Here is a 7,400-nt window from a genome sequence, read left to right on the forward strand (position 1 = left end):
TGAGTCGGAAACACCGGATAACTTCGACGCAAGGAGCAGTTGAAAGGATAAAACATTTTTTTATGCAAAAAACACATCGATTAAGAGATCTATATAGAATCTCAGACGGAGAAAGCGATAAAGATCCATTAATGAGATTAAAAGTTTAGAGAAGTGGGGAGAGAATTGATTGTTCGCGATAAAGATTCGTGAAACGTAGTAAACGGAGAAGAGGAAGAGAAAGGGGATCGACGGAACGAAGAAGAGGAAGAGAAAGGGGATCGAAGATCGATTTTGATAAATTAGGGTTGGTTCTTCGCGGAAAGGGGAAAGGGGACTTCAGCGATACATGGGCTTCCCGGGCTTTTAGATTCCGAACATTATCGGGCCAGTAGGATGCGAGGCCCAAATGACACGCGCAGAGCGTCTGACGTGGCGAACATCTGATCCCCTATTGGTCGATTTTCGGTGAGGACGTGAACACTGTGAGAGGAGCTCTTATTCAACTTTTAGTATTGTATTGATATTTCCAGCTCAAGCTAACAGACTTCAATTTCAGTTCAAAACACCAAACCTTCACCATTTCATGTATCTTTACTGAGCAAGAACCCCCACCTCTGCCAACCTTTGTTATAGATGTTAGTACCTACTCCTAACAAAAAAAACGTAATCGCTCTATTTATTGCGTTATAAACAGGGCGGTGCAGATGTCCCTGTAGCTGAGCTGCCTGGAGTGAAGAGCCATCAATCTGCTGATGGTAAGGATTCCGATGCTGTGACGGTGCCAACTGTTTGGCATAAGTTCCTTTGTATAGCTTCAACAACCACCAGACTTTCGAAATTTTGCTTTACCCTCTTTTCAATTTCATATTTCCCTTTATCCCTTTTGTTTAGGAACTCGATGTAGTGGTGGATGTTTAAACTACTATGCAACTTCGTTTTTTCCTTTATCCTATTGTTTTTTACACACGATGTTGTGGTGGATGTTTGAAATATTAATGCAAGCCTTTTTAAAAACCAATCATCATACACCTTTTTCTTTTGTAAATTCTGTCAACATGCAACCTGGATAACCTTCCCATTAAAATTCTTCACACTTGATAACCTTGAAATCCAGTTTATGTTAAGGTCAGATGTTTAGTTGTCAATACCAGCATTAATTTTATTCAGGTCTTGCTTGGCATATTTTGCGCCTGCAGCTCTGTTGTTCTGAGCAGTCCTAGGAGTTATTCATTGTTAAATGTTAAAATCTTCATTGTTTACATGTTATTCACAATTAGAATTTGCCTAGAACAACTCCATATACAAGACCATAAGCTACATTTATGTTTAACCACTAAATAAACCCACAAAATTAACAACATAAAATAACAAAAATATCAAGCTATCTGCGCGAAACGCAGACACACCACTAGTATAATCATAAATTAGTTGTTTTGTCCTTGTAAAAACTATTTCATGGTAAATTCCTTGTTAATATCCTACCTACCAAAATCTAAATTTTCCTATAATTATGCTATGTCTCTCTTCCTAAAGACACACAGGCGAAAAAGAAAAATAAAAAACGCTTGCAAAGAGAAAAATGGAATACAGTGGCAATATCTACGAGCTACAAAGTTGGATGTATACACGTAAAGATTCCTATTATCTAAATAATATAGATTTTGTTGTAAACTTAAGGATTTAGAATCTGTAAGTTCTTATTATTATTACTCAATCATAAGGTGTCCTTATATATGGGAGTTACAAAGAGATAAAAGGAAAGACATAAATATGGAAAGTATATAAATACAAGGAAAAGGAAATATGGTTTCCTTTTCTCTAACTAGGTAAGCCGCCTCTCTCTCTCTCTCTCTCTCTCTCTCTCTCTCTCCATGCGTGGCCGCCTCTCTCTCTCTCTAGGTATTGGACCGGTTATGGACATCCATCATATGATTTATAACACTCCCCCTTGGATGTCATAACCATACATGGATTGTATACGCTTTGGATGTTGCCTCATTAAAACCTTACCAGGAAAACCCAGTGAGACAAAACCATGGTGAAGGAAAAAGAGTACAACACATATACTCCCCCTGTTCTGATCATCACTGAAGATCCTTCAGTCTACGCATCCCAATCTGATGCGTAAGCTTCCTGAATGTACAAGTCGGAAGTGACTTGGTGAATAGATCAGCTGAGTTATCGCTGGAACATACTTGAACCACTTGGACCTCTCCAACCTTTTGCAACTCGTGGGTGAAGAAGAACTTGACCAAAATATGCTTTGTTCTATCTCCTTTGATGTAGCCATCTTTGAGCTGAGCAATACATGCTGCATTATCCTCATACATCACGGTCGGTTTCTTGCACTCGACCATCCCACATTCTGATCGGACATGTTGGGTCATCGACCTCAACCAGACACATTCGCGGCTGGCCTCATGTATGGCCAATATTTCCGAATGGTTAGAAGATGTGGCCGCGATCGTCTGCTTCATGGAACGCCATGATATGGTCGTACCTCCATGTGTAAAGACATAACCTATCTGTGATCGAGCATGATGTGGATCTGATAGATAGCCTGCATCAGGAAAACCAACTAAACCATCTTTGTTATGGTTAGTATAAAATAGACTCAAGTCTTTCGTTCCTTGCAGGTAACGAAGAACATGTTTAATCCCGTTTCAGTGCCTTTGGGTCGGACAAGAGGTAAACCTAGATAGTAGGTTCACGGCAAAACTTATATCAGGCCGTGTGTGAGTTGCCAAGTACATTAAAGCTCCTATGGCACTAAGATATGGCACTTCGGGACCTAGGACTTCTTCATCGTACATCTTGGGACGAAATGGATCAGTATCCAGGCCGAGAGACATCACGACCATGGGACTGGACAGAGGATGGCAATCGGCCATATTGAACCTCTTGAGTACATTTTCTATATATGACATCTGATGCACAAGGATACCATCATTTATGTACTCAAGTTGTAATCCCAAACAGAATTTCGTTTTCCCGAGATCTTTCATCTTCATCTCAAATTCTTTCTTAAGGTATTCAACCGTTTGGGAAATCTCTCCAGAGATTCCTAGGATATTCAGATCATCAACATATACTGCTATGATCACGAATCCTTTGTTTTCGAATTTCTTTATGAAAATGCATGGACTGATCGGATCATTTCTATATCTTTCTTTCACTAGGTACTCACTCAGTCGATTGTACCACATCCGACCGGATTGTTTCAGTCTATAAAGAGATTTATTCAACTTAATACAATGATGTTCTCGAGAACTCTCTTTGCTTTTCAATTCGATACCTTCTAGAATTTTCATGTAAATTCCATTATCCAGTGGACCATATAAATATGCGGTTACTACATCCATTAACCGCAGGTTTAAGTTTTCTCTTATGACCAGACTTATCAGGAATCTGAAAGTTGTTGCATCCACCACAGGGGAATATGTTTCCTCATAATCGATTTCTAGTCTTTGTGAAAATCCTTGTACAACAAGCCGGGCTTTATACCTCACGACTTCACTATTTTCATTTATTTTCCTCACAACAAGCCGGGCGTTATCATTTAAAATGTACATCACTAAATATTTTATATGTCATTATATTTAATACTCCCTCTTTGTTCCTAAACGTAGGATGTTTTACAGAATTTTTATGTTCTAATATATAAGATGTTTTTATTTTTTTAGGTAACTTTTATTTTATTAAAAATTATGTTTTCAATCATATTTTAATAGTCTATTTTGTAATTGGTTGAATACCATTAATTTATAGTTTTAATGATACTTTCTAAAAGAAAAATAATTTTTTTAATATGTGTGTTTCTACATAAACATCTTATATTTAGAAACGGAGGGAGTACTAAATAAACATGATATCCGAATAACCTATTAAGATTTTAAATAGTACTGATTATTAGAATTTTTTTTTCTTTTTTTTTCTTTCCTTTTTCTCCCCCAATTGACATCTTTCTAGGGTTTCGTATCTCGCTCTTCCTCGAGGAATCGATCTTGTGCAATAACAGGTGGTTAAGCAATGGGGAAGAGGAAGTTAAGGGCAAAGCCTGCTACAACGAAGCGAATGGACAAGCTTGACACTGTCTTTAGCTGTCCTTTTTGCAATCACGGCTCTAGCGTCGAATGCCAAATTAATATGAAGGAGGTGATTGGTATTGCCACTTGTAGAATCTGTGAAGAAAGCTTTAGCACTACTATCACAGCTTTGAGTGAAGCTATAGACATCTACAGCGAATGGATTGATGAGTGCGAGAGGGTCAATGCTGTGGAAGATGATGTTGAGCAAGAAGAGGAAGTAGAGGAAGAAAAAGTATATGAAGAAGAAGAAGAAGAAGTGAGGAAGAGGATGATGAAGATGAACGTGTGTCCGTTAAAAGGAAGTTTAACTACCGAGACGATTGATCTTTATTAAAAACCATGCAAGTCCTTTTAGACATTTCCCTTATGTTGTAATATCTACTGACACTCGTTGTTATCTATCACCATCGTTTCCTTTTGTTTTACATTTACTGAAACAGTAATCTCAGCTCTGTACACATAAAACCTAACCAAGATCGAGAAGAAGATGAGGTTAGTCAAGTTTAGGACCGTCAAGAGCAAGAAATGATAATCATTCGAGAAGAAGATGAGGTTAGTCAAGTTTAGAACCGTCAAGAGCAAGAAATGATAATCATTCCTGAGCGGGGTTTGAGATTTAAAAATAAATTATTTTTCCCATTAATTTTCTTATATTTAATATATTCATTATATATTTGGCAAAGTGTATCATCTTTTTCGTTGACCTTGTTCTACGTTAAAAAAATCATAAGTAGATATCATTATTCTTGTGACAAAAAAAAACAAAAAAAAAGATATCATTATTCAAGTTCAGCGTACAAAACACACACGCACCAACAACCCTATCAGAGAAACTCATACCATCAAGCTCGTTGCCCTCGAGTCTCCTAAAAACGATGAACCAAAAAATGAAAGGCCGAAGCTTTAACACATACCACGTCATCACCATGCCTCAGCCACGGGACCTACACTCACAAAAAGAGTAACAATAAGACTCAAAACTCCTCGAAACGTCTGTGGCACTTTCGGCATCATCAAAATTGAATATTAGTTAAATCATATGCATATAGGTCAAGGGTGAAACCTATATCATTTGCTCACAATTGCTAAAGTCTTCAACTTGTTTAGCCTTCCTCTTGTAGACAAGATGATGGAGTTGCTTTCCTCTGTAAACTTCCTGCAACAATCCACCACAAAGCACAAGTGTAACTCTGTTGTCTTTCACTGTACTCTGCTCCACAACAGTTGAAAAATTCATGCCCACACATACAAAGAACACAAAGAGATATCTCAACATTGATATAAGAAACCACAAAGCCAAACAATATATAGATATGAAACGTTCTATGGGTGTATGTCTTACCGGCAAGTCATGTGGTTGCAGCCTTGAGCAATTAAAATCATTACACGACATTGCTGACATCGTCTCCACCTCTTATACCTAGCCAAGCGATGCAATATGATATCATCTTGATATATTTAATGAACCTGAAGAATCTGAAACTCTTCACTGCTCATAGATTCATGCCAAGGAACATTACGGTCCACACACGCAAACCTCTCACAGAATGGACACTTCACACAACAGCTATTCTCTGTCTGACCACGGTCCACACACGCAAACCTTAAAGCTTGGTTAAGATCACATAAAGGAGCAAGCTTTAGAACAAACCCATTTTATAGAAACGAAAAGAAAACAAAGAGAGTCTAGAACAGTTGTAAAAAGACAGTCTAGAACACACCTGCTGCTTAGATAGCTTCTTCAAAGTTTTCTCCTTGATATCAAGCAGTACACAATACTTCTTCGTTTGCAGAAACCTATGACCATGGAATCACAAAGTGAGTAAAGCATTCATCCTTTTATCAAATCACTCGTCAAATCACAAATCAAGCACCATTCAAAATGAAATAAAAGCAAGGGTTCCAGGTTCTCTTGTTGCACTAAGAACAAAACAAAATTTTCATTTAAACATCAATTTCACTAATCTAAATGTGAGTTAGAAACAAAACTCACAGAGATAGAACCTAACCCAAAAAGCGTATAAATTACAATCAGGTCATGAGCTATGGAACTGAGCCATGAAGGAAACGGGTTTAAGATTGAAGCCTTCGGTTAACTTTTCGCGACGCCTTGGAGATTCATCTGCAATCGAAATCAAATTTAGTCAAAGGCAAGAAACAAAAGGGTGAAGCAGGTCGAATCAGATGTCAAGTAAACCATCACCTGAGAGGGATAGTTCGGAGACGCAGCGGCCAAGCCGGAGACGCAGCGGCAGATGAGCCATCTGCATATGGAGTAGATCTGATTCGTCGTCCATCGAAGCCTCTTCTCTTCCTCTGCTTATGAACACAGCCGTTTCCACGTTCTTCGTTGCAGTCGTAGGGTTCGATGAGCCCAAGATGTTAAAGTTTAATGAAAAGCTGCGGTTTTTCAATTAAACACGTGTCAAAACGCCATGAAATGAATTTTCTTATGTGGCATCCTACGTGTCTCTCTAAGGAGAGAGCAAACATGATTTTATATAAATAGATAGATAGATAGATAGATTGTACTCAAAATACTTGGATCGAATCGGGTAATATGATTATTTTTTGTACAAATATACGAACTCATTTCAGATACATTTGTTATTTAAATATTTTTTAGGTTCTTATAAATCAGAACCGGACTCATCCATATATACCGAGAATGATTCAATTCAAAACCCACACATAAATTTATAATATTCAAGTAGGTCCTAATTTCAAAACAATAAAAAGTGATACCAAAAAAGAACAATCCGTACCTAAATGAATAACCAATGTTCATGCCTAACTGATTTTATAAACTAACAAAACTGGCTATTTCTATGTGTTTGTCTAAATTAAGTGAAATAGAAAGAGATTTTTATTTAGTAAAATAATTATATGGAGTGAAAATTAAGTGGCAATAAATTTAATAAATTTTATTATTATAAGTTATTATTTTATTCACAAAAAATTGAATTATGTTTTTGGCTTCATTGTAACTAAAATTAAAAAAAAAAGTTTTAGTAAAACAAAAAAACTGAACATTTAACCAAAACCCAGTTATTTTACGTTTTTTATTTTATAATTGGCACAAAGTTAATGTTGATTAACTAATAAATAAAAAGCTGCACTATTATTATTTTGGTAATACAATTAATGATGTGATGTATTGTTGAGGTAATATAATTAATGAAATTGTTAAACTAGGTGAACTATGGAAATACACAATTATATTAATGAAATTACTAAAAAGACATTATTTTATTTTTTGTGCGACACTAAAAAGACATTATATTTCTTTTTTATACCGATATCCATGTTTCCAAACAATTCTCATTTATA

At 36.4% G+C, this 7,400-nt stretch overlaps 1 long non-coding RNA gene and 1 pseudogene across 3 annotated transcripts; one reads left to right on the forward strand and one right to left on the reverse strand.

Annotated features, from left to right (window-relative positions):
- The first annotated feature begins 3,998 nt into the window (after positions 1 to 3,998).
- LOC106311649 lies at positions 3,999 to 4,513 on the forward strand (annotated as a pseudogene).
- A 272-nt stretch (positions 4,514 to 4,785) lies between these two features.
- LOC106311652 lies at positions 4,786 to 6,524 on the reverse strand. 3 transcript variants are annotated; one of them, XR_001264072.1, is made up of 6 exons: positions 6,274 to 6,524; positions 6,080 to 6,192; positions 5,792 to 5,867; positions 5,413 to 5,680; positions 5,134 to 5,280; positions 4,786 to 5,014 (listed from the first exon to the last, which is right to left on the reverse strand). It is a non-coding gene; the product is annotated as an uncharacterized LOC106311652 (long non-coding RNA). The 3 variants fall into 3 exon arrangements; XR_001264071.1 differs by having other exon boundaries at positions 5,134 to 5,673; positions 6,274 to 6,522; XR_001264070.1 differs by having other exon boundaries at positions 5,134 to 5,680; positions 6,274 to 6,518.
- Between the last annotated feature and the right edge of the window lie 876 nt (positions 6,525 to 7,400).

The sequence above is a fragment of the Brassica oleracea genome, chromosome C8 (genome assembly GCF_000695525.1).
Source record: "Brassica oleracea var. oleracea cultivar TO1000 chromosome C8, BOL, whole genome shotgun sequence".
Taxonomy (NCBI): domain Eukaryota; kingdom Viridiplantae; phylum Streptophyta; class Magnoliopsida; order Brassicales; family Brassicaceae; genus Brassica; species Brassica oleracea.